This window comes from Castor canadensis, chromosome 13 (assembly GCF_047511655.1).
Source record: "Castor canadensis chromosome 13, mCasCan1.hap1v2, whole genome shotgun sequence".
Classification (NCBI taxonomy): Eukaryota; Metazoa; Chordata; class Mammalia; order Rodentia; family Castoridae; genus Castor; species Castor canadensis.
The window spans coordinates 69,298,551-69,326,068 of NC_133398.1; positions in this window are offsets into that span (position 1 = coordinate 69,298,551).

Here is a 27,518-nt window from a genome sequence, read left to right on the forward strand (position 1 = left end):
AGTGGAAAGGAGGGCATGTTTTATATTTCTGCCCTCATAGCAACCCACTGTTTTCAGTCCTGCTCGTCCTTTCTCCTTCCCTCCTGCCCCCAGTAACTGCTACTGCTAGATCTGCAATCTTACAGATGATTCTGGGAAGAAAAACTTCCTCCTATGTTACAGTTCCTTGCAAAACACTTGGGTTGAAGATTTCTCTACTTCTTTCAATCAGGGGCATTTTTCACTTGTTTCCATTTTTGAGAAATTTGTTGAACTACATTATCTGATGATGGTATTTTATCCTTTCTACCTTGTGAATTAATCTCAATAAGAAACCCATTATTCCAATTTCCATGAGATGCTGAAAGGGGAGGCAAAGGAGTCACTAGAGTGAACCATCCTAAAATGGAAGTCACAGCAACTCTTATTAAAGCGCCAAACTCTCCTGTTATCTGGCACCCTGAAATTTTCAGGTATCCTCAAAAAACTAACCTGGAAATCTGTTTCTCTCTCATCAGTGCTGCTTTGGCTCAATATCTTTTTCCCCATGTACTGCCACCTGCACGCACGGTACGTGCTCTGACCACACTCGCCCTATAACCCATCATGGGACACCTCTAAGGGAATAGCAATTTTGTCTAATTCTACTTTTCTCTCAAGAATATTTTTTCTTGTAAATTTATGGGGAGGAGGGAAAGCATAAACAAGTACAGCTCTGTCCAAGTTCTAGGTTGTGGAGATGGGGATGAGGAGGGTTGTTAACTACTACTTCAATGGGAGCTAACCCATCAACAATGAAATGATGAATTTCTATAAAGTAATAAAATAGTAAGGTCAAGACTTTTTCTTTATAGAAGATAAAGCCAGGTGGTTGGGCATTGAAAGACAAAGGAAGAGAAAAAAGTCACCTTTCATACAGGAACAGATATTTTCTCTATCCATAAAATTCAATAATGGACTGCAGCTTTCGATAGAAGAGGTGACTGAGTAAAGCCATTGTTTACATTTCTTGAATAGGCTTGCATTCTGTTAGCGCCAACCACTGAAATGACTTTTGAATTTTACTCAAAGTCATGGAGATACATATTCACTTGGATTGTCTTTCCCATCACAGTCATAAATACACAGAATGAAGGCCTATAAATCTGCTGTTTCATAGCAAAACAACACCATGACAATTTAACTAATGAGTTCCTCATACAACTTTTATTATACAAAGAAAGGTTTCTGTTTTTGACAGAGAAAGACATCCTTCATGGATTACTTTTCAGAAACATGTATCTTGGTGATATAGAACATCAGGCTGAAGTATTGAAGACAAAGAAATAAACCTTGTCCTTCTCAATGATTTTTATGATTATTTTCTTCCACTCTCTTATTTTCACATCCTTTCTAGATACAGTTTGCAAGTGGATACTTTAATATGAACTTCGTTGCCAAATATTCAATGGACCTCACTGGGTGATTCTAATCACCCTTTTGTTCTAGTTAAAATAAAGTAACTGTCTCTTAAATAAGCCCCCAGCCTTTGTACTGTCATGCATAACATGTTTCCTTCCCTGAAAAGTTGTTCCACTTATATGTCTAAAAGCTCCACTCATCCTCCAAGGTCCTATTCAGATCTTACCTCCTCCTATAGAGCCTGTTGGTGACTTCTTCCCTGTGAAGCATTCTCTCCCTTCTCCTAATTTCTATTGCTTGTGTTGTCTGTTGTCTTAGGACTCTTGTGACACATAGGAGTAGACTGTATCTCTCCTATTACAGCAGGAATACTAAAAATCTCAGCTTTTGTGGGCCAATATCCATTTGGGGTTTTGTAAAACAAACACTAATTTTTATAAGAAGTAAAAACAGATTCATCGCAATTTAATTTAAAAGCCTAATATTTTAGAAATTAAAAATAATAGTTATTTGATACCTGAGAGAGGGAAAATTTAAAATATCTCATTAAAATACTCATATCCAGGTAAATGACAAATACATCAGCCCTCAGGTCATTTTTCTCATACAGTTATCTTCCATATTCTCCATTACTATAAAATAAGAAACTTGAAATCATAGTAGATGGTTTTCAGAGACAGTTATGGACATTAGACTTGAACACAGGTCAGAAATTAGGGATAGATTCCTCACTGGAGACTAGTTACAGTGCTCCTTTATACTGTAAGTTGGTAAGAATATCTACTACAAACTTGGAAAGTTGAGTGACTTATATTGGGAGAAGGGGTGAAAGATTCCTAACTCAGTGTTTGGTTGCATTTGACTCAGCTAAATATGTTTTCGAATTCTATGACAGTGTACAGATGTAGGCTTCAAGTGTATTCAATAACACTTCATATTTTTTTTAGATGATTAAGAGAACTAATGTAGTATTCATAAAAATCATGGTACTTGAGCCATTTTGTCTTCCTCTGTAATCTAATATGCTAGATCAAAATTCAGATATAACAGTAATTGTTAAAATATCTAATATTTATTTTATGATGAATATCATGGAACATAAATATTTTATATGGATTATCTCATGATAATCAGTTCTTTGAGGTGAAACTTTTTATCCATAGTGAAACTGAGTCATGAAGAGATTAGATGGTTTTGTCTAAAATCATCTTTGCTTGTAAAAGTCCAGCAAGGCTTTGAAATAAGGCATGCTGACTGCAAATCCTTCAGACATAACTGCTATCCTTTCAGTCTGGATTACGCTAGTTGAGCAAGCCACTAATAGAAAGAATTATGACCAACTTCAAAAGAAATGTCTACAAACAACAACAAATGTTGACAAAGATGTGCGGGGGAAAGGAACCCTCATACACTGTTGGTGGGAATGTAAATTGGTACAACCACTATGGAAAACAGTATGGAGGGAGGCTCTTCAAAACACCAAAAATAGAACTGCCATATGATCCAGCAATACCACTCCTAGGGATACTCCCAAAGGAATGTAAGTCAGGATACAAAAAAGACACTTGCATACACATGTTCATCACAGGACTGTTCACAGTAGTCAAGATATGGAAACAACCCAGATGCCCTACAACAGATGAATGGATTAAGAAAATATTATATATATAAATATATATATATATATATACAAATATATATATAAATATATATATATATATACATATATATAAATATATGTGTATATATATATATATATATACATACACAATATGTATACATATGATGATATTGTGATATATATAATAAAAAGTAGAGTTTTGTTCAGTCATAAGGAAGAATGAAACCATGTGTTTGGAAGGTAAATGGATGTAATTGCAGGACATAACATTAAAGTGAAGTAAGCCAGACTCTGAAAGACAAAACCCGCATGTTTTTTGTCATATGTGGGAGATAGACACAACACAAATACAAGAAATATTATGAAAAACAGGTTGAGCTAAGAGGAAGTTACTAACAGAAGAGGGAGGGTAAAGGAAGGAAGTTATGAAGGTGAATATGGTTGATGTACTTTCCATACAAGAATGAATATAGAATTTTTAAACCTGTCGAAGTTACCTTAAAAAGGGAACTAAGGTAGAAAGGAGAAAAATAGAGACAATGAACCAATTTGACATGGAAATGTCACAATGAAATGCTCTGTGTAGCTACCTTAAACAAACAAAAATGCATTTTTATAAAAAATGGAGAACAGGAAGGTAAAACAGTTCCTGTCTGGGAGTTGGTACCAGTGGGAGGGGGGAAATATAAAGAAAGGGTATAGGAAGGTGAATATGGTGGAAATGTTATGTACACGTGTATGAAAATGGAAAAATGAGACCTGTTGAAACTACTCCAGGAATGGGGGAAAGGGGGAATAAAGGAGAAAGATGGAGGGGGTGAATTCAACCATGATATACTGTAAGAACTTTTGTAAACATCACAATATGCCCCCAGTACAACAATATGATAATTAAAAAAGAAATAGAAAACAAAAAAAGTCCTAATCTCATTCATCATTTACTAAAAATTCATGCAAGCATCATTTCCCTTGACAGCAAGTTCTTACATATGGGAAAATTGCATTTTCCATGCCTGCCATTTTCTTCATAAATAAATAAATAGGAAAAGAAAGAGAAAGCTTAAAAGAATGCAATTTGTTTGTATTTAATATATCACTATTTCCCTGAAAACTGAAAGAATATTATAAGTAATATGGTTGGACACTACCTGAATTCTCTGCATAAAACACTTTGTGAGTAGGGATTTAGGAGTATCTAGTTATACTCTCCATCACATGTAACCTGACATCCAGTACTTATTCCACAGCAATCTACATTATGATATATAATGTGACCATTCAAAAAAATTTCATATCATGCAAACTATGAAGAAATGCAATAATATAATACTTATTTATATACTATATATGTGAATATAGCTTATATGCCAAATGCGGTTTAGCCAAACTTTAAAGTAAAATGTCAGCTAACAGGACACATGATATTGATTGCTCTTTAACCTATACCACTGTATAATGTTATCAAAATGTCCTATTATATATAAATACCACTTGTATTGTGTGGTGGTTTTAAAATATGCCAACAGTTTTTTGGCACCTCTCTCTTCAAAGGGTGAGAATTTAATGGCTTAATTGTAACAAACAGGATGGGGCAGAAATGATGGGAAGCCTGAGTGAGACTAGGTTATAAAAAACATATGACTACCTCTCCCAACATCACTCACTCTGGTGGAATCTAGCTGCCATTTTGTAAGAACATTCAAGCTGCCCTATGGAGAGGTCTATGTGTTAAGGAACAGAGTTCTTCCAGAAAGCAGAGGAGTGACCCTTCAGCACTGGCAGACATCTTGACTGCAACTTCTCCAGAGTCTTGAGTCAGAACCACCAAGAGAAGTTGCTCCTAAGTTCCTGGCTCATACAAATTATGAGATAATTAATATAAGTTGCTTTAACATATTAGATTTTGTGGTAATTTATTCCATTGCAATAGATAATTAATATACTTTGCTTTCCTACTGTACACATTATTCATCATTAACTTGGTGACTAGTTTTAGATTTCCTCAGCAATAATTTGAATTATACCTCTTTATACATGGTGCAACTTTGAGTACATTTTATTTCATCTCTTTCTTGAGTAGCCTAATTCATTACTTCTAACTGGAAGAGTATAAATTTGCATTGGTACTAGAAAAAGTCAGCTGGTTTATTAGTATGGTCACTGTGCTATACTTAAAAATGGTAAGAAATTCTGATAGTGTCATGCCCCTAATGGAAAAAAAATTAAGTGATGAAAAAGACTAAGTAAAAATGGATCTCTGAGTTTATCAAAAATCAATTTTCAGATAAAAATGATTGCATTTAGTATTTGTACTTTATTTTTAAAGAATATTTATTCATTTATTCATTCATTCATTCATTTTTGGCAGTGCTAGGGATTGAACCTAGGGCCTTGTTCATGCTAGGCATATACTCTACATGTGAGCTACATGCCTAGCTCCTATACTTTTTTAAAAAAATACTCTTATACACTTAAGATACTTGCAAATCCACTTTATTATAGTTCATTGAAATTAATTCTCTATATTTGCACACTGTTCATACTTAACTGTGTAATTTTTGGCCTTGATGGTAGGATTTATATTAAATTTCCAGCACTTTAAATATTATATAAACTTCTTTTCAGGCACTGAATCATTTTAAGTGGAATGAAATGTACCATAATAGTAACATAATTTTGTAACATGTAAGTAATGAGACAAATAATGCATATACGCATGTCAATGGCTCTTTTACAATATCAACCAAATGAAAAGTCTATGGTCACAATGATAAAAAAATAAAGGAGATACAGGTTACATAAATCATGAATCAGAGACAGGACATCACTCTAAAACCCACTGGTATTAAAAAAAGATAAAAAAAGAAAAGCTATGGAGAACTTTAGGTAATAAGTCTGATGACATAGGTGTAATAGAAAAGTTCTCCAAAGGACTCAAACCACCAAATTAAACTTAAGAAGACATAGAGAACACACTACCCCAATCAAATAAGGAAATTGAATTTTCAGGTAAAAAGTCTTCCCATAAAAACTCCAAGTTCAGATTTCAGTGGTAAATTATACCAAAAATTTAATAAAAATAGTAATTATACACAAATTCTTCTAGAATATAAATCTTCCCTATTCATCTTATGATGGCCGAATTACCTTGAACCAACATTAGAAAAATACAAGAAATGAAAATTTATGACCAATTATCTCTCAGGGTAGCACACAAGAGCCTTAGAATATTGTAGCAAACCAAACGGAGAGACAGCCATATAAAAAGAATAATTCAATTTTGATATAACAATCAAAGAGCAATCAATGTAATTCACCACATTAATAAACTGAAAAAAGCCATCATAATAAAACTGATAAAGAGCAATCACAAAAAGCACCTAAAAATGACATTTAATGGTGAAGGGCTAAGGTACTATCTCCCTAATGGGAAACAAGATAGGGATATCTGCTCTCATAACTTCTATTCAACATTATACTGGAGGTTCCAGTGAGAAAGGGAAAGAAAATACATACAATTTAGGAATATATGTAAAATTGTTAATACAAACAACACATTTGGATAGAAAACTTTAAGAACTCTACCACAATGCTACTAAAACTACTAAACAAATTTCACAAAAATGAATTTCATACATAATATATAGAAAATTTAGTTGTATATTTACATATCAAAAATTAACATCTGAGAAGTATATTTACAAAATATACTTACAATATAAAAAACAAGAAATAGTTAAAAATAGGAATTAACAAAATATGTGCAAGACCTATACATTGGAAACTACAAAATACAGCTAATAGAATTTAGAGAAAATCTAAGTAAGTAGAGACCTATATATCATGTTCATCAATTGGGTAACTAATACTAAGATTTCAATCCACCTAAAATGATGTATGCATTCATTATAATCTCAATAAAAATTCCAGCAGGAATTACTGATTCAAAAATTTATATCAATGAAAAGAATCTGGAATAGATAAAACAAATTAGAAAAAGGGGTGGGAGTTAAACCACCTGATTCCAAGACTCATTACAAAGTCACAGTAATCAAAGCAATAATTACTATAGGCATAAGGATGATACATAGAACAACATAACTGAATACATAGTCCAGAAAAAGACCCACCTACAGGTGGGTCTTTTTTTAATCAAAGATACCAAAGGGAAAGGGCATTCCTTTTCACATAATGACACTGAAATTGAATGTCCTTATTTTTATAAACATGAACTTTAAATCTTACCTCAAAGCACAAACAAAAACGAACTCAAAATAGATAATACACCTAAGTTTAAGGGATAAAACTGTCAAAAATGATTTTAAAAAACATGGGAAAAATCCTTAAGAGCTTGAATTGAACAAATAATTCTTAAGTGAGACATAAAATCCATAATTTAAAAAATTTAGTAAATTAGACTTTATCAAAACTTTAAAAATTTTTGTTATTTGAGAAATGCTATTAAAAAATTAAAAGAAAAGGTATATTAAGAACAACAAAAAGCCAATTAAAATGGTCTATATAAGCTAGGCACCAGTGGCTCACACCTATAATCCTAGCTACTTTGGAGGCAAAGATCAGGAAGATCATAGTTTGAGGCCAACATGGGCAAAAAGTTCATGAAACCTCTTGTCAACCAATAGCAGACTACATGGTGCACTCCTGTCATCCCAGCTATGAAGGATGCTAAGATCAGAAGGATCATGATTTGATGCCAGCCCAGGGAAAATGTTTGAAAGAACACATCTCAACAGAACAAGCTAGGCATGGTGTCAGGTGCCTGCCATCCCAGTTACGGAGGGAAGCATAAGTAGGAGGCTCACGGTCCAGGCCAGCCTGGGCAAAAAGCCAGACCCCATTTCATAAACAACCGACCAAAAAGGACTGGAAGCATAGCTCAAGTGATAGAGTGCTTGCCTAGCAAGTGTTAAGCCCTGAGTGCAAATCCCAGTATGGCCAAAATAAAAATGGGGATGGGCAACAGATCTCAATGAAACTTTCACTGAAGGAGATATTCAAATGGCAGATAAACATATGATACAATCTTAAACGTAGAGAAGTGCAAATGGAAAACACAATGAGATAGCTCTGTATACCTGTTATTACAGCCAAAATAAAAAAGATATGACATACTGCACATTGGCATGTATTCAGAACAACTAGAATTCTTATTGCTGGTAGAAATGCAAAATATTAGAGAGAATTTTCCTATAAAGTAAGCATATATACACAGCCCAGAAATAACACTCCCAGATATTTACCAAAGTGAAATAAAATATATATCCATGCAAAGATATATACATGAATGTTGATAGCAGCTTTTTTCATAAAAAAGCTGCTATCAACAGCTTTTTTTTTTCATAGTCTCAAACTATGGTCCATGTGATCTTAATGTTTTCTACCTGAGCAGATGCTGAAAAGTATTTGCATAGTTAGGTTTGTTCTTATTCTTGCATTCTTGCCTTCAGAAGAGGTTCTATTGAGTTGCTTCTGTTCCTTCAGCTTGGACCCAGAACAAAATCTATGTATCAAACCCAGTCAATCTGAGCATGGAAATAAATCCTTATTTCTCCATACACTGAATTTTGTGAGACAACTTATTATGCCACAGTATTGTGGTATCTTCCTGTTCTCATTCTTTTCCTTCTCTTTTTGTAGGGAGAAATCTTCCACTCCCATTACTATAATTGTCACCATTAGGGAAAGACTACTACACCTGTCTCAGACCTGTCCCCTCTGAGCTTCAAGTTCTTATAGGATTTGTATCAAATCAGTACCATAGAGAGAGAAATGAGAGAGAGGGAGGGGAGATGAGAAAGAGGTGGGGAGAGATAAAGAGAAGTAAAGCAGGGAAGGAAGGAAGGAAGGATAGAAGGAAGGAAGGAAGGAAAGAAAGAAGAAGTCATAGTAATTGCAACTGCTAGAAATTTGTGCACCTTTTACACAATTGGTATTCAACAAGTATTTTTATTAGATAATGGAAACATTGTGGTTATAATATTAATTGTAGGAATATTACTTAGAAAAATAATCTGACCTTGTTTTCCTACTGTATTTTGTTACTGGGAAAGGACCACTATTTTTAAAGAAAGAATAGTCCAAAGATTCTAGTTAATGGCTTCATTGTTTTGGCCTAATTCTTTAAAGTGTTTTTAAAAATGTAAGCACTTATATTTCTATAATCTGGATTTGATATTTACATAAAATATTTAGTTTCATCCTTTACCATAGTAGAGAATTTTTATTCTTAGTAGGAAGAATCAAAAATGTATTGGTGATGGTTTACCAAGATAGAATTTACAATATTTTTGTTATTAGCTTTGGGAATATGTTAAGGTAATCTGCAGTATACTCTATTATTGCAATGGGTTCTGTGAATCAGGAAGTGAATGATTGTTGAAGTGTCAAATATGGAAAAGCAAGGCATATGAACAAACTATTTTGAAGATATAAAAGACAAAGCACTTACTGAAATATTTGTGAGGGGACTGAGATAAAATGTTTTTTCCTGCATAAGTTTTATTAAAATTAATTTTATAATTTTTCAAATAGTTATAGATTTACAGAAAGTTTGAGAAGATAGAACAGAGTCCCCACTCCGTTTCCCATTATTAACATCTTACATGACAATGGTATATTAGTTATAATTAATGAACCAACATTGAAACATTATTGCTAAAGTTCATAATTTTTTCAGTTTTAATTGTTTTTTCCTAAGATCATTTTTCTATTCCAGATGTCATCAAGGTTATTATATCTGGTTTTCTTGCCAAGCTTCCTTCGGCTCCTTTTGGCTATGACAATATCTCAAGTTTTTCTTGCTTTTCATGCCCTTAATATTTTTGAGATGTACATGTAAGACCTTGTAGGATGATGCCTCTGGAATTTGTGTGATGTTTTCCTAATGACTACACTGGGATTATGGGTTTGGAGGAGGAAGACCACAGAGATACAAACATCCCTGTCTAGTTTCTGATCTTAGGAAGAAAGCACACAGACTTCATATGACACTGGCTAGAGTAAAATATGAAAGGAACTGGAGAGAAGAAGGATGATGGTAGAGAGAACAGAGAAAAGATTCTGCCTGTCTTCTTGGTCTTTATTGCTTTTACTGTTTATAGAGAAAATATGCCAAGAGACATAGAAGCTATTTCAACAGAGTTTTTTTAATATTCTAGACCAACTTGTGCTACTTCAGGACTCAGATAACAAAGTGAAGCTCAGAGGTGGGTGGTTGTCCTTTCTCTTTGGTCTCCCACAGAATGCAGTTCTGCTATTGTGGGACATTTTAAAGAAGCACCCTTAACTAATTGTCAACCTTCTGTAGAGCGTCTTTAACAGGGAAACAGTGAGACTCTTTCAGGAAGTTCATGCATAGCCTCTTCTAACTAGTTAGACCAGAGTCAGAGAGAAAACATAGCAGGTGCTTCTGTGTAGTTGTAGCATGAAGGCAATATCTTTAGCAGACATGTCTGTGCTTCTGTTCTCCAGAAAGTAAACCCCAAGTCAATGGCTTGTGTATGGGAAGTTCCTTCTGTGAAGTAATCCTAAGGAACAGGAGTAGAGACTGGAAAGACTGAGTAGGGAGGAAGGAAAAGCCAGTACAAAATATATTTTTGAGCTGATCACTACTTGGGCAATTGAAGCTCAATCTTACTGGGACTCTGAAAAGCCATGCAGAATTCTGGGAACTGTGCATTTGAGAGATCATGGAAGATGGGAACATTTATCCATGACTCTAATCCCCCATTGGGCAAGTGGGAATGGCTTCCCTGGGGAATCCTACTCAGAATGAGAGAAGTCAGGGGCAGAAAACAAAAAATTCCTGGCTTGTGTGAAGCCGTGTGCTTTTAGGTGGTTCTTACAGTAATTATGAGTATAATGTGATCCAGAGGACCACACAAGGCACAAAAGATGTATGGTACAATGTGTGATACACTGTATTATGGGTTCTCAGAAATACTTGTGGGGAAAGGGCACCTTGAGAGAGAGCCTATATGAGAAAACAAATGGGAATCACTGAAACTTATAGTCTTGATATAAAACTGACATTAATTATTTATGTCTTCAGGGTGTTGAAGACTGGGTTGTTTGGCTTATGCTTAGATTTGTATTTGTCTTTTATGACAGCTCAACCCCAAAAGGACACTGGAGAAGGTAGAATTTGGAGACGAGCTTCTGTTATTCTACCTATGAAACTACACCAAAGAGGTGAGCTCATCCTGACAGCATAATCCTCCACTTCTGAAATGTACCCAGATGACTATAAATCACACTAAACTTCATTTTTTGGACTTGAGGACACAAACCCTGAGAATTATAGTGACTAAGAAGAGTATCCAAAAGCTTTAATTGGCAACAAAGAAGTTGGCACTTTTTGAGGAATGTTGACTTTTCACACCTAAAACCTCTGATTAGCAAAACCAACTCTGCTACCATAGCTACAGCAGATAAAAGGAAGGGTGGGCTAAAAACAACCAAATATGTCTAGGGCAAGACTGCTCCTACAGCTGATAGGGCCACTCATATACCACCCCACACTGCTCTGCACATTGGAGATGTACCTCCAGGATGAACGGGAGCCTGTAGACTCCTTTCCTTCCTGGAGAATCTAGCTGTGGCAAGAGTAATTTCAAAACAAGTGCTTTTCTTCATAATACATAGCAAATCACTTTTCAAAGTGATGGTAACAATTTATATTCCCACTGAAGATAATACATAGAAATTCTTAAGTTCTAAAACACTAAGTATTTTCAGGCATTCTAACATTTAATCATTGAATGGGTGAAAATGTCATCTAATTGTGTCAATCAGTAGTGACTTGTGTTCTTATTTCTATGGACTGTATTTCTTTATTTTGTGAGATGTCTAAGCATGTGATCAGCTCATTTTATTGTGTATTTAATATATTTTAGGATAATTTATACGAATATTTATACTTCAGCTATTTTGTGAGTTCCATGTAACTTTTCTTAAGGTATACACAAAGGAAGAAAAATTCTTAATTTCAGAAAGCAAAACAAGTTGTTTACAGTGGGATGCTTTGTAATCGTATGTATTTATTATACCTATGATTGAAAATATTTTGAGATATTAGCATCTTTCATTTCTCTTTATTTTATCCTTCCTCTATTCTATGTTCAAACATGTATCACAACTGGCTGTGTGAGCATTACCACAATGGAGGGGTGTGTGTGTGTGTGTGTGTATAGGGGAAAGATATTTTTAAAAAACATTTTTATTAACATAGTATTTATTGTACAGGGGGATTCATTGTGACATTTATATATACGCTTATAATGTACCTTAGTTAGGTTATTACACACCTTCATTCTCCCTCACCTTATATGCACTATAAATAGCCTGGAAGAGTTTAGATTTTGTCCTTAGAAGAGGTGTGTTGGGTTGAGTAATTATTTCCCTCAAAGTTAATGTCCAACCAGAACCTCACACTATGACCACACTGGGAAATGGTTTTTTCAGTTGTAATTAGTTGAGATGAGGTCATACTGGACCAGGGTGAGAACTAATCCAAAGACTGGTATCCTTATCAGAGAAATCAGAGACACAGAGAAAGGGAAAGCAGCCATGTGAAGAAAAAGGCAAAAACTAGAGTAATGTATTTACAAGTCACAACACCAAGGGTTTCTGGAGTCTACTAGAAATTGGAAGAGGTAAGGAAGAATCTTCCCATACAGCCATCAAAAAGAGTTTGAGCCTGTCAACATCTAATTTAGAGCCTCTTGAGAAACTGGGAGAAAATACATTTCTGATGTTTGGAGCTACCCAATTTGTAGAATTTTGTTATGGCAATTCTAGGAAATTAATACAAGGGACACTTGTACTTAATAATCTTGGCCAGAAGTCTGACAGAGGAAGGATGGAAAACTTGGTGAGAGAAGAGGATAATGAAGAGAGGGTGCCAATGCCATAGCAGAGAAGAGCCATCCCCTAATATCAGTTAGGATTCTTCTGGAAAGTAGAATCAATAGTATGGATGGATAGATCATAGCTAAAGCTAGCTAGACAGACAGACAGACATAAGTTGTTTCATTATAATGAATTACAACTGTGCAATTATGAAGGCTAACAAGTTCGAAGACATGCAGTAGGCAAGTTGGAGCCCCAGGAGAGCCAATGGTGTACTATAGGTCTAGTCCATCCTGCTCAGGGGCTGTAGGTCATCCCAGTCAATCAGCTTCCCCAAGGGTGACTCAGTCAGTCTGTGACAAAGATGAGTCTTAGATATTATCTGATACCTAGTAGTGCTTTATGAGATGGATACTGGGAACAGGCTAGTAGTCTGTTCATCACGGGGTCAGATTAAGTGACTGACCAGGAAAAGAGGCCTCAGAGACCATCAGCAGTGTCTGGGGGGGCGGGGGTCCTTCCCCCTTTGGCTTAGTTTGTCCAATTATTGTGCATTCTTTCATGAGGGAAGTTTATGCTATTCTTGTAAGGGTGAGCTTTGTTTTCAGGTTTATGAGAGTTGCAACTGGGCTGATGTGGTCCTGTTTCCTGAAAATCTCCAGCCAGAGTTGGAAACCCTGGATCAGGTTGTATCATACTGCTAAGTGGCATGTAGTATCATCCCTGTAAGACATTTGAGTGGGTCTATGCCTGTCATTAATCTTATAGCCATACTGTGTCTCTTACACAGTATATTACACAGCCTGAGTTCAAAAGCCTGAAAACCACAGAGCCCATAATGGAGTTCCAGTGTGAAAGCCTGCAAGTTTGAGGCCCGGGAAGAGCTGCTGTTTCAGTTTGAATCTGAAATCAGAAAGAAGAAAGGGTATTTGGCTCAAAGGCATTCATGTGGGACAAGTTCCACATTCCACACTGGGGTATTTTATTCAAATCTTCAACTCACTGGAAGAGACTTGTGCACATTGGGCAGAAGGGAGCAATCTGCTTTACTCAGTCTACCAACTCGATGTTAATCTCATCCAGAAACACCCTCACTGGCACACTCAGAATAATCTAACCAAATGTCTGGCACTCTGGTCCACTGAAATTGATACCAAAAGTAACCATTTCAGCTCTACTTCCTGGAAGGACTCCAAGTAGGGATGGAGTTCCTGGGGAGAAAAGCCCAGTGGTGAATGAAAGCAGATGGGACACACTTGCCCAAGGAACCTATGTGCATTCATGGCCAGGAAGCCACACTGTCATCATAAAGATGCCACATGGATCTGAGTTGTATGATTTCACCATAACTGAGAAAACAGAGGATGTGACAAATGAGGACATCCTACATTTTCAAAGCATTAGCCATGTATAAGTCTCTAAAATATTGACATAACCCCAATTAGTTTTTCACAAGCCAAATGTGAGAACTCAAATACATTTAGTTCATAAGATATGAGATAAGATTTATTTATCACATGCTTATGTTGGTTACCTGGAATTTATACCTCTATACAAAGCAACCTCTGGCAAAATAAAATGGAACATGACATCCCCCAAACACACCTGATATCAATTAAAATCCCATCATGTACAAGCTGTCTCGGTGAATGTCAGCCTAGGAATGGACACCCAGCCATTCAGTTAAAAAATGGAAGTATTTCTGCACAACCTGGTTATACACAGGACTACTGCCAGACATGTCCTGCTCTGCTTCTTGGTTCTATGGAAGGTTTTCTGTGCTCTGTGAAGGCTTCTGGTGCCATCACCAAAGCCACCCAAGAAGTCAGCCCTTCCAACTATAGAAGTAAAGTTTGGGGGACGTACACATCCAATTCTACTATCTCCAAGCAGTGAATGCCCCAAACTATCTATATTGTGATGAAGCCTCTTTATCATGATTTCCCAAGAAACCAAGTTAGCCTGAATGTAAAATGTAGAAAATGTTAAATCTGGACCACATAATGGGATTACTGCAAAATCCAGGCACATAAAGATGCTGAGGTCAGTAGGCTAAAATGTAAGACTCAGTCACTGCGAGACTGGGTCACAGAGAGCATCACTAGGGATGAAATGCATGAGGATGTGGTGCCTTTGTGGGACCCTGGAAGCTTTTAGTAAGTGGCTAAAATTATCCATTATTTCTGGATAATTTTCCTTTCAATGGTGTGGGTGGCCATGGAAAAATACAGACTTTGGCGTCTGGGAGGCTGGGATTTGAATCCCAACCCTGTCAATTACTGGAACCTTGGACAAATTACTTAATATCCTACTTCTTAAAATTATTAGTTTTCTTATCCATTTTTTCCATTACAGCTTGATTCAGAACTTACATTTATAACTATGACTTTATACCTTGGCAAGAGAAAGAGATTTTGAGGGACATTTCCCAAAAGTGACACAACTGTCCAACCTATCAGCAATCATGAAACCTCTGCTTAAATGGTTCTTCAGGAAGAACATTAATGAAACAATTATTTAGTAAATTAATGATGGATGAATAAGGGCATGAAGGATAGGGAGAGACAAGAGAAGGCACAGGAGAAAGAAAGAGACCAAGAAGCATTCACTGCCTCTTCTTAGGTGAGAGTCTTAAATGCAGAGGGTCAATTGCCTGTGGCTTCAGAGTCCATCAATTGTGGTCACTTTTAATCTGAAGCACTCTTGATAGGCCATTGCAAATATGACCCTCTGTCACTGCACTTCAGTGGCTTGGGTTTCCTGGGGGAAATCACAACTTTGCAGTGCCTGTGAAGAAAACTAGAAAAATGGATAAAGGACTAACGAATGACAATTTCTTAGCCTATCAAGCTGGGCTGACAGAAGGTCTGGCTTCTCAGAATAAGCCCCCGTGGACCTTCATGGCCACCTAATGAGGCACCTTAGGCTGCAAAGCACAACTTTTCTGGTGCTGACTCTTGTGATGTTTGCTTCTCATGATATATGATATCACCCACGTCATTGATCATCTCCTGGTATGTGAGTCTATGAGTGCTCATGTATTCTTTGATTTAGGGATCAACATCATGAAAGAGCTCACAGATTATCTGAGCTGGCCAATTCACATTACAGATGAGGAACTGGATATGACTTTTCTTAAGAAAACTCAGAAGACTTCCTTCTGCTTTCTCTCTCTGTTGTTGACAGGCTCCATCCAGCTTCTAGTTAGCCACTGTGCCTAATCCTCAGTACTTACATAGTTGTGGGAAGATAACATCATGCATAATTTGGATGTAAATGTCAAAGTTAGATGAGGTCCAAGGTGCCTCTTGGTTTATTCATTTATTCCTATTCCTTTGAGAGATCAATGGAATTTCTTCAACATCATTTCTCATCCTCTTAACTCTGATTAAGTGGAATATAATAAAGACCTGGTTGTTTAGTATTTATAAAGAATTTTCACATGTATTGTGGGTTTTGGATCATCATAAGGACAGTGAGTAGCATGTAATCAAGTGGATTTCCATTTAATAGACAGATATAATTCCAGAGGCAGAGGATCACAGTGAGATATGTCATCTTTAACTTCAAATGAATTATCTCTGGTCTTTCTTATACATCCAAGGAAATCCATTGAGTTACCTACAAGCGATCTGAGATCTCCTATTTTCCTTTCTCTTAAACTTATTTAGAGGTATTTTTTTTTCCTTTTCTCCATCCCAGAATTAGATTGACTCTCCCAAATAAAAGGTATGCCCCCCCAAGTGCATATTCATTACCCATTGTATGTCAGAAAAACTTTTGAATGGCAGTGACTATTGTAAATCCTTTCTAAAATTACACAGGTTCAGCATATGTAAGCCAAAAGTCCAAAATTCAAAATGCTCTAAAATTTGAGTGCTGCCATGATATCATCTGTCAAAAATTTTATACCTGACTTCACATGACAGGGCTCAGTGTAAACATGACCAAACTAAAAATACTGTATAAAACCATCTTCAAGTTATGTGTACATGGCATATATGAAATAGAAATGAATTTTCCAAGATATCTCACATATGCAAATATTCTAACATATGAAAAAAAAACATGAACTCTTAAACTTCTGGTCACAAGCATTTTAGATGAGTTTATTCAACCTGTGTAGAAATGAAAAAAATCAAGAAAAGAAACATGGCATATTAAATGTGAAAGCAGTTTACCTTTTTTTTTTGTTCCTGTTACATTCACAAAGTCTTTCATAGAAAAAATACCTGAAATTAAATGATACTAGCTAACAAAGTGCTGGAATGCAATTTACTACTATTACTGTTTCTGCTAGCTCATATTTATGCAGCACTTTCAATAAATACTTTTTTTCATTACTCCCATTTTATAGATGAGAAAACTGAGCATCAGTGAGTTTAGATGAAATGAATTTCCTGTGTATTCCTAGGAGTACTTTGCACAGGTATTCCATACATATTTGCTGGACAAAAGAATATTCACTTCTGTGTATCCTTTTGCATTTAATATTTGAATTAATGGCTGAGCCAGTTTTTTCTTTCTTAGAGAAGTGCACACCATGGAAACTATGCCTCTGGGAATGCAAATAGCCCACTCAATGTATTAAGCAACCATAAACAAATGGAGATTTGCACAGATGTAATTAAGAATAGAAAATACAAACCTATGTGCAGAACCATGATTTACAGTCAAATTCACCTCCCTTGAAAGCTCATATTAGATTGTTCCTTGTTTGATTACCAAGCTGCTGTTTCAATGCAAAGCATATGCTTGCAGATCCCCAGGTTTACTGGGCTTATGAATTAGCTAATAACTTTGAAATGAACCTTTTAAGGGAGGAGTGGCTTGTGTCTCAGCAATGCAAACATGTGCTATTGAAAATATATGCGTCTCAACTGGTTATTTTTGCAGGGAGGACTAATGTTTAAAAATATATTTACCGAAAAGAAATTCTACTTTTGACTGTTTGCCAAATGTTACACAAATAATTAGCGTTGTTGTGAAGTGCTCAGCAGCTCTTCTAAGGCTTGTTTTCTGGCATTAAATATGTTCATTCTCCAATATGTGGGCACCTATGATGTTTTTAAAGTATTCATAGAACATGGCTGCTGGCTTGCCTTATAAAATAGGTTGCCACTATTTTTAGCGATCATATACCTGAGAACCTGGATGAGTCTTTTGGAAAAACCCCAACTCAATGTTTCCAAGTTGTAAGCTTATATTCCAAAGCAGTTGTTCATTTCGCCCATCTCTCACATTCACCTTTCATCTTCTCTCTAGTGTTTTTATACTTGGAGGGTGACATTTCTAATACAAATAAGAAACCAAGATTAAGGGGCTAGCATTAGAAATATCTAAAAGAAAGTTTCTTCAACCCTCCTTTCCAGACTCAAGGATATTCCTGATCTGCATGAACTGCTGCCCACAGTAGACTGTGGGCCTCACCACCATGTACATTCAGAATGTGGGTCAATGTTTGCTGCCTTGACTGAACTGCAGCAGCTATAGGATATCAGTAAAGTAGAAAATCCCCTCCAGAATACTGACCGATCACAGGGAGTGGTGTCACTCCACTGGAGCTCTACTCCAGGTTCTTTCCACTACAGTGGGAACCTGACCACAAAAAGTCTAAGGAGGAGTAAACCCGATAGGTACCAGGAGGAATGTTCTGTGTTGGAGCCAAATTGAAAGATTGTGTCTGAAATTTCTTCTATCCACACAGAAAAATTATTTTGAAGAAGATGACTCCTGCTGAAGGCAACAGGTCAATGTTGAGCCAGAATGGCAAATCAAAAATAGGTACAGTTGTGATGGAGTAAAACCCAAATGGAAAAGAAGAAAATGTCAAGTGTGCAGGAGGCATGAACATGGAATGACCATAATATGAGGAAGCCTGGTTATGTCTCAGAGTGGGGCACTGTGGCAATGAGAAAAGAGGGAGAGATCAAGCACTTTCTAGAGCCATCAATGCCCATCTTACACATCTACAATCTGAGCTGGCAAAGGAGGGCAATCCACTGCACAAAGTCTACAATTGACTGAAGGCCCTAGAGACAGAGAGACAGTTGGCTTCACAGTTTCACTATGCAGATTCCAAAGTCGTGATTCTAGATGAACAGACTTTTCACGGACTCAACACTGCCCACCTCTAAGAAGCCTAGGAAAATAATACAGCACAGAAACAACGGGGGAAAGTTGATGGGAGAGAAGAAAATGACACTGGATAGATGACATACAATATGAGGCAACTTACAAACAAATATATTGATTGTAGTGAGGAAAATCAGGAAGTGTGTGTGTGATTCAAGAGAAAATTCTTAACAAAATCTAAAAAAATAGTCATGCAAATAAGGGCCCATTATTTCCCCCTCTGCATGGAATGACTGGCTTTGAGTTTTAACATGGGAGGGAAAGCCAGATGGCAGCAGACGGGCTTATTATAGAAAGTCCACTTGTTCTGAAGTTTTCTCAGCACTCTCCATCATTGCTGAGTGAGGTTTTGTTTTGTTTCCTTCTTAAGTGTAGGGCAGGAAAGTACCAAAATTTGTATACAATCTGAAACCTTTTCATGAAAATGTTCTATTCAATACCTCCAATACATGATATATGATGCCACCACAGGAAAACTAGTGTTGCTACAGGCGTTAATCATAATTATGAAAATTTTTAATTTAAATGTAGGTCTGAACACACAAAATACAGTGCATGGCCATCTGTTAGTTTTCCATCTGGGCTCATTTGCAAAATACATTCTGTTTCACTCCCCCCTCCCCCCTCTATTTATAATCTTCCCTGGAAAACAAATATGCCTAATCTATGGCATGCCAGAGCTGAAGTTAGCTATTTACAAGTGGCTTTTAATAGACATGGTTACACAGTCGAAAGCAGTAACAGAAACTTCTTCAAGTTTTCTTTTTCTTTCTCTCTTTCTGTCTTTTATATTGCTAGTGGGATATCTCCCTAGACTTTTGTCAGTAGATTCTTCCTTTGAGAGTGTTCATGTGAAGCAGGCTTTACCCTTTTCTGAAAAAATAAGGGAACTCTCATGGTATGAGGAAAAACTAATGGCTAGAACTCTAGAGCTATCAAAGTAGCATTATTCATTATTTTGAGCATAATCAAGACAAATGTCCATCAATTGAGGAATGGATACACAAATGTGGTATATTGACACATAGAATATCATTCAGTCACTAAAATGAAATACTAATACATGCTACAACATGGATAAATCTTGAAAATATTACACTGAGTGAAAGAAGCCACACAAAAAACATCATATATTGTAGGATCCCATTCATATGAAATGTCCAAGACAGGAAAACCTATAGGGACAGGAAGTAGATTAGTGATTGCCTATGGTTGGAGTGTAAGAGTGTCAGAAATGAGCAGTAATTGCTATTAGGTTTCTTTTGGAGTGATAAAAATACAATAAAAATTAGATTATGATAGTTATTGCACAATTCTGTGAATATAAAAAAATATTGATTTATATACTTTAGACTGGTGAACTTTATGAAATATGTAGATTGTATCCCAAAAAAGGTTTTAGAATGGAAACTAGACAGCTAGAAGAAGATGCAGAAATCACTTGGTCCAGTTTTTACAACTTAAAGATGGTGTTATGAGGTCATACAGGATAAAGTGATTATTGTCCAGTTGTTTAGTGTTCAGGTTTCAAGGTCTCCATTCAAGGGTTCTTCTTGATATATAATGCTAAGTGACACTAACTAATTCATCTCTGCTCATACTTTGATATAAACAGAGTCGATTGAAGGAGAGATTCAAATGGAAAGGCTGGTTAAGAAGCTACTGTAGTATACCAAAAAAGTATAAGGAAGGCATTTAAAGACAGCAGAGGCAAGAATGTGAGAGAAGTGGATATTTTTGTGGTAAAATATTCACAATTTTGCATCTGACTCTTTACAGGGAAGCAGATAGGGAGGAGTCATAGCTAAGACAGCAGTGATCAGGAAGTCTAGAGAAAGAAGAACATGGAAAGGGAAGAAGATGATTTTAATTCTTAATGTGAACTTGATCCCACCAAAGGACACATGATGGAGACATCTACAGGAAACCGACATGATAGAATTCAAACATCCATAGTAAGCTCAGTGCCAAAGACAAAGGAACTCATCTTTTGAACATGCATAATGAAAGCCTTGAATAGATTTGACTACTGTGGGGACAGGACAGAGGTCATCAGAGGCCAGGAAGGAACTCTGGATCACCAGCAAATAAGGGCAGAAAGAGAAAAGAGAAAGGAAAGGAAAACAAAGGAAGGTCCCAAAAATAAAGGTGGGAAACCAACACAGGTCAGATCTAAACTGGAACAAGGGAACAGATCTCACTTCACCTGACCAAAGGCTAGCTAAAGGATGGACTTTGGAATTTATTACTTGAGGACTCGTCCTTTATTAGAGTTTTCAGTTTACATAGGCATGGAGTAGAAAAACTGAAGAATTTGAATCAAACAAAAACTCTGACTCTGGAGATTAGGCAAGAGGAGGGAAAAATGTACAAGAATTAAACTGATGAGATGAGAAAAAGTGAATGGCATTAAGATATGGGTGAAAGCAGCTGGAAGTTTTGAGAACGAGGCTGTCATAACAAAATATGTATAAGAAGGAAAATGTAGTCCCCAAATGACTTCCTATCATAATGGGCGTGAAAATGCACAAGTAAACTTTTCCTGCGTTTCTGCCATGGTGAGTGCTGGGTCTCAGCAGATAGACAGATTTCACTTTCTTTTAAGGTTAAGCAGATTCTGTTCTTTACAGTCTTGAAAAGTTTACCCTGAGTATAAGGGCAAAGAGAGGCCTCTGATAGTAAAGTTCATTTGCTTGGATTCCCACTAGAAAACCTGGACTGAATCCTAGGGATAATAGTATTTCTGTAAGACGACTGGAGGTAGAGTGGATATAAAGACTGTTTATTTCTGTGGCAGAGCACAAGCAAGGGGCCTAAGGTATGAACAAGCATGCACATTGGGGAACTTCCAGCAGTTGGTTATCACTGAAGGTCTGACATGATACTGGATAAGGCAATGACATTTCCTGGAAATGTAAGCAGCGACAGAACATGGAATGTGTCTCTTGATCTTATCATTTGTGCTTTGTTGTGCCCCCAAACAGACCCTGAGACCAGCCCTTGAGTCTGGTAGTTTATGAAGCACAAATGAGAAATGGAAGGTTGGTCAAGAGAAGCTGAGTGAGTGGGCTACTGCTGTGTGCACCTGGGGATCAATCCCACTGGTTCTTTCTGGGAAAGTAAGGAACATGCTTCACAGCTGGGGTGTTTCTGCACCAACTCTCATCTTGCATGGGTCTCACATGGGGAAGGGACTTAGCCCTTTCCTGACATACACAGACTTTTTACACTCTTAGGTTAAACCTGCCTCTTGTTTGCTGCTGAACACCGGCCCTTTGCTCAGGCAGTGGAGCAGAGAGAACAGGATTTTGGCAAGGGAAGCTGTCTATGTGCAAGAAACCATCTCCCACTAGTGTGGGTGAACTCCCACAGGCAGAGACATACTGGGCAGAATATCAATGGTGTCTGCTAAATGACCCAAGCAGCCTTTTGTCTCCTCCTTTCCCTAATATCTAGTTAATATTCATCCTGACAGCTTCACTCAGGACCCTCACTCTTTCTCAACCCCAAACTTTTAGTATCCTTACAGCCTCACTGCCCAGTCTGAGTATCACTTGCCTGTGTACACACAGAATTTGTCCTCCGTACAGCACATATATACAGCTTCCCACATACTAGCTTTTGTTTGCTGCTCTGACCCTCTCATTCCATTTATGTTGTTGGTTCTCTAAGTTAGGAACCATCTTTTGAAAACCCACCGTGGTCAGAACATATTGATATTGGTTAATAGTTTTGTCAAAAGACAACTCCCATTCAGTGAACCTTTGGAAAACAAAACTCTTCTGACAACTCAACCAATCCAATACTACCTCAAAAAACACATTCCTAATGCTGAGACAATAAGCCAAGCCATTAAAGTTGTACAGAAAAACCAAATTAGCTCAATAGAGTTTTGACTTTCTGATAACCTTCTGTTGAAAATAAACGAGCTGGTAGGAGTCAGAATGTAGTTGTTATATTTGAATCGAAACTGAAGAATCAGAACAGATGCAAGACATAAAAGAGAGACAGCACACTGGCTTTAAATGCATATAACATGAAACGTTGATGTCTCCTTCCTAACAATTTATTTAAAATTGTTTGCCCTTTGCACCACTTTAATTCTAGATACCACCATTCTCTCTGAGTGTTGTAAAGTGTTGTATATATACAGCTCTCAAAATCCAGATTTTATTATTTATTTATTTGGGTCTCTATTTTCTGACAGGTCAGCCAGTGTGGAAATCCTGGGCCTTGGGAGGTCTGAGCCTCGTTTTTATATTTACCCAGAGAACATGCTGTTTCTCGCTAAAGTCTGTTGAACTGTATGGGCCAATTTCTCTTGTCAGCTTCTTGTAAGCTTTGAACTGGAAGAAGAAATACACAGCAGGGTAATCTAGCCCTTTGAAATTTGGGACAACCAGGAAAGATGCACTGTGCTATTGATTTGTAATAAGCTTTGTTCAGACAACATCCATCTGTAATATGATGAAGATTCTTTTCGGATTAAGACGCCCAGTGGTTATAAATGAAAAGCTGTTATCTCTTTATTTGGGATTGGAAGGTGGTGATGGTGGTGTGAGTATATAATTTTCAGTGATTTCCTTTGTGAGATTTTTGGCATTTAAAAAAAGGCATGTCCTTTCATTAGTGGCACAAAAGGTAGAGTAAAGGATGTGTCACTTCAGAAGTTAATACATCACACAATTTTTCTCGCATGGAGCTGAAGGAGCTGAAGAAGCCATGCTCCTGGCCTCTTTTTACTGACACTCACTGTTTATCAGGCTCCCACAATATGCAGGACAAGGTCCCGAAGTTTACAGCTGGGTGTGCATCATCCATTATCCTTGCCAGGGTCCTCGAAGCTGTGCATCTATCAGGCCTGTTTTTCAGATGAGGAAACAGAAATGGGGAGGCAAGATAGCCAGCCTGGTCAGAGCTCAGAACTAGTAAAGGGGAGGACTGAGATAAGGATTGAGATCTGTACCACCTCCCTCCATCCCAACAAAACACACTGGGCAGACTGCCTGGTTATTTTGCTTGGTGTTTATAGTCCATACTTCTTCAGAGGTCTACATGGAGAATAGGGCCATTTTAGAAGGAATTATTTAAACTAATTTGATTTTTAAACCTAATGGTGTTTTAAAGGGCTGAACTCTTAAAAACCCCACTTGTTCTGGCTCCAACACAGCATTCCTGGAAATTGTTGCAAATAGAGTTTTGCATAGTTATTCCAAGTTACTTTTAGATATCAAAGGCTGATAATTATATTGGTTTAATTAATTCTTTTTCCATTACAGGAATCTCAAAGTTGAGTTATTTAAGCCTGGATACCTGCCTATATACTATGTTAACATTTTTATATAATGATGCTTTCAGGTTTTGCAACTCCCTATTTAAAGTCCTTTCAGTGGGTCATACTGTATCAGGTCTAATTTCCTAGATTTCCTGTGAGATTGAGTATATTGTATTGATTAGTCATTTGCATTTTATCCAGAGTAAGCTAAGACTTCTAATTGCAGAGCCCACTGAAGAAGTCTTTGAATGGAATACAGCCCCCATCCACACTTGATCCTCCATTATTTTATAGCTATGCCATGAGATGAGTGTGGAATTTTGTTGCCACAAGCCAGTTCAGCAAACGAGCAGAAACCAGAAGAAAGGCATAGAACAGGTTTTCCCTCAGGTCCTCAGGAAGAATCAATCTTGCCAACCCCTTGCTCTTGGACTTCTACCCCTGCCCCCCGGAAGCATAATTTTTTTTTAAGTTGCCCACTATGTGGTATTTTTTAATGGCAACCTCAGGAAACCAATACAGATGGGTCTTTAACTTACAATGGTTTGACTTAGGATTTTTTTTTTTACTTGTGATATTGTGTAAGTGGTATGCATTCAGAAGAAACTCTACCTCAGATTTTTAATTGTATTTTTCTCCTGGCCTAGTAATATGCAGTATGATTGTCTCCTGGAGTACTGGGCAGCAGTAGTGAGCTGCACCCCAGTTAGTCATATGCTCACACGGATCACAACTGACACTCCACAGGGCACTGCATTGCTAAGTTAGAATATCTGAAAAATGAGGTGCACTAAATGCATTTTTTGACTTATGATAGTTTTATCAGGACATAGCCTCATCATATGTTGAGGAATATCCATTCTCCCTGGGTTAGGCTTGCCCCTCAGCAATCCCTTCTTTTCCTCACAATACATATATTTTCTTAATTCCTCCTTCAGTTTATTTTAATCAGACCTTTTGCCATAGTCATCCTGTGTGTCAACTCAGGCTTGAAGCTAGAGGTACAACAGATAGGTATCAAGGCCTCTGTCCAGAGGGATCGCAGGTGCAGACAGTAAAGATGGCTGCCGCTTCTCCTTTTGTAATGAAATACTAGTATCCTGGTTATGCAAATCAAGTACCAGAAGAATAGCAATGCCAGGCTCTGCTATGGAACTGCAACCAATAGTCCCGATTCTCTCTGTTATGACACTTCTTTATTTAAGGATGTCATTTTGGAGAATCTGATACTTTCAGGAGAAAAGGAGTGTTAATTTACAGGGGACATTGCATGTGGGAATGCTCATTAAATATTTAAATACAGGGAAATATGAATGCATGAGGAAGCTTCCCCGAGGGCTATGTGAATGTGCTTCTTATTGTCTCTGTTTGGAGTTAGGTGCACACAGGAGCACGCAGCTGGAGGTCTCAGCATCCTTGTGGCAGAGTGATCCTTGTTTGTGGACCTGAACTCCCACCGACCTCCCTTTGATTCTCCATGACAATTTATTGACATGAATTAGTCAAAAGAAAAGTTTTATTGCAGTTTGTCTCATCATTACTCCAAATTCTGAGCTACAGTTTCTCATCTGTAAAATAATAGTAATTCTACTCTTTCCTACTAGCTTTATTTTCTTTAAACATGTGGAAATGTCTAAGTGAAAATTTCCTGAGGAGATCCATGGCTAGCAGGAATGGGAAGGGATTTTTAGTCTCCTGAAGGAAAAACTTCACACTTGTCTCACTTTAGTCTCCAATAATTGGCTTCCAAAAGGGAGGGAGGAAGGAAGAGGAGGAGGAGGAGAGAGATATTAGACCTAGAAGCAGCTATTCTTGTTCACAGACATTTTGAGTACCATTTCTTTGTTCTCTATAGTGGCAGGATCTCTGGTGACAAGAACTGTGTATGATGGTTTAGGGTCCTACCCTCAACTGCAAAGGGGCAAGTGAAAATACTTACCAACCTACAGAGTAACCTAGAAATTTACAGTTTTGTGGCTACTGTGTGCTACTTTTTAAAAACCCGTGTGGGAAAAAGTTGCTTCTGATGTTACAGGCAGAGGATGTGATACAAGCAAAGCAGTTAAATCCTCCTTTCTGTTCTAAGGCAGAAGGTATAGGCTTTCCTAAAGATTAGTCTTCCTCCTGGTACTGTGTGATGTCTTCATTCATATTCATTTGTCCAACATGTATTTATGGAGGACTTGCTGTGTACCAGGCACCATGCTAGGGTCTGGAGTATTACAGTAAATGAAGCAGACCCCCTGCTGCCATGTAGCCTACATGCTACTGGGTAGGTCAGCAGTATGTATTCACGTGACAGGTTACAGACACAATATAAAGTCAGTTAAAGGGCATAATGTGAGTCAGAGTAGGGACGGCATTGCTTCTTTAGCTAGTCTGGGCAGGAGAGGCCTCTCTGACATTCCAGGCAGAGGAGAAATAGGGAAGGAATTGGCTCAGCTCATGTGAGGAATGGCAAGGACAGTGGTCCACAACAAATACCTGGTATGGAAGTATGATGGTCTGGCTTTCATGTTTATAAAAGATAATGTCACAGGTAAAATTTACACACAAGCTCTCCCAATAAGGATCAGCCTGAGGGTGCTTCATGTCCTGAAATCACACCCCTGCTTGGCTTTTCACACTTCCCTGCTTCCTTGATATGTTCACGGCACATGGGGGATTCATTGTGACAATTCCAAATGGCTTACATTGTACACTGGTTAGATTGTCCCCACCATCTCTCCCCTCAACCCCCTTCCTGCCCCACTTCAAGCAGTTGCAAGAGGTCTCATTGTTCTATTCCCTGTAGGTATATGAAGTCCACCAACCATATGTTGTTTCCTTAATCTCCTTCATTCACCTTTCTCCCTCCCACAAGTACCACCTCCCCACCCTGTACCAATTTTAGAGTCCCATCTTTCGTTACTAACTTCTAAGTCAGTGTTCAAAGGTTTCTCTTGATGTATCTGCACTGTTAGTATACTTTGGTCCATTCACTCCTTTTCATTACTTTCCCTTACCCCTTCCCTCCCACTCTCCATTTTTCAACAGCTTTCAGTTCATATCATTATATCCTGTACCCTCACAGATGTTATATTTTATAATATTGTCAATGCTCTATCATTCTCTTTTCCTTTTTCTTCTTCCCCCTGAGTTCCATAGAGTAGTTCCACTGTTACAAACATGTTCTACATATGAGTTTGTACCCTCATAGTACTTAATAAATCATTTGACCAAGAGTCTTCCTCTCAA